Raw genomic sequence first — 728 nt, forward strand, 5'->3', positions numbered from 1 at the left:
CTTACCGACCTCGAAGATATTTTTTTTTTGTACATGGTGTAATGATAAGTGTGACCAGTAGATGGCAGTCACACATAATATATACGTGTAGACTGCAATATGATGGCAGTCTCACATAAGATATACGTATAGACTGCAATATGATGGCAGTCACACATAAGAGATACGTGCAAACTGCAATATGATGGCAGTCACACATAAGAGATACGCGTAGACCGCAATATGATGGCAGTCACACATGAGAGATACGTGTAGACTGCAATATGATGGAAGTCACACATGAGAGATATGTGTAGACTGCAATATGATGGCAGTCACATATAAGAGATACGTGTAGACTGCAATATGATGGCAGTCACACATGAGAGATACGTGTAGACTGCAATATGATGGAAGTCACACATGAGAGATACGTGCAGACTGCAATATGATGGCAGTCACACATAAGAGATACGTGTAGACTGCAATATGATGGCAGTCACACATAAGAGATACGTGTAGACTGCAAAATGATGGCAGTCACACATGAGAGATACGTGTAGACTGCAATATGATGGAAGTCACACATAAAAGATACGTGTAGACTGCAATATGATGGCAGTAACACATAAGAGATACATGTAGACTGCAATATGATGGCAGTCACACATCAGAGATACGTGTAGACTGCAATATGATGGCAGTCACACATAAGAGATAGATGTAGACTGCAATATGACTCAAGTAAA

This window comes from Nerophis lumbriciformis, linkage group LG25, assembly GCF_033978685.3.
Source record: "Nerophis lumbriciformis linkage group LG25, RoL_Nlum_v2.1, whole genome shotgun sequence".
NCBI classification, from domain to species: domain Eukaryota; kingdom Metazoa; phylum Chordata; class Actinopteri; order Syngnathiformes; family Syngnathidae; genus Nerophis; species Nerophis lumbriciformis.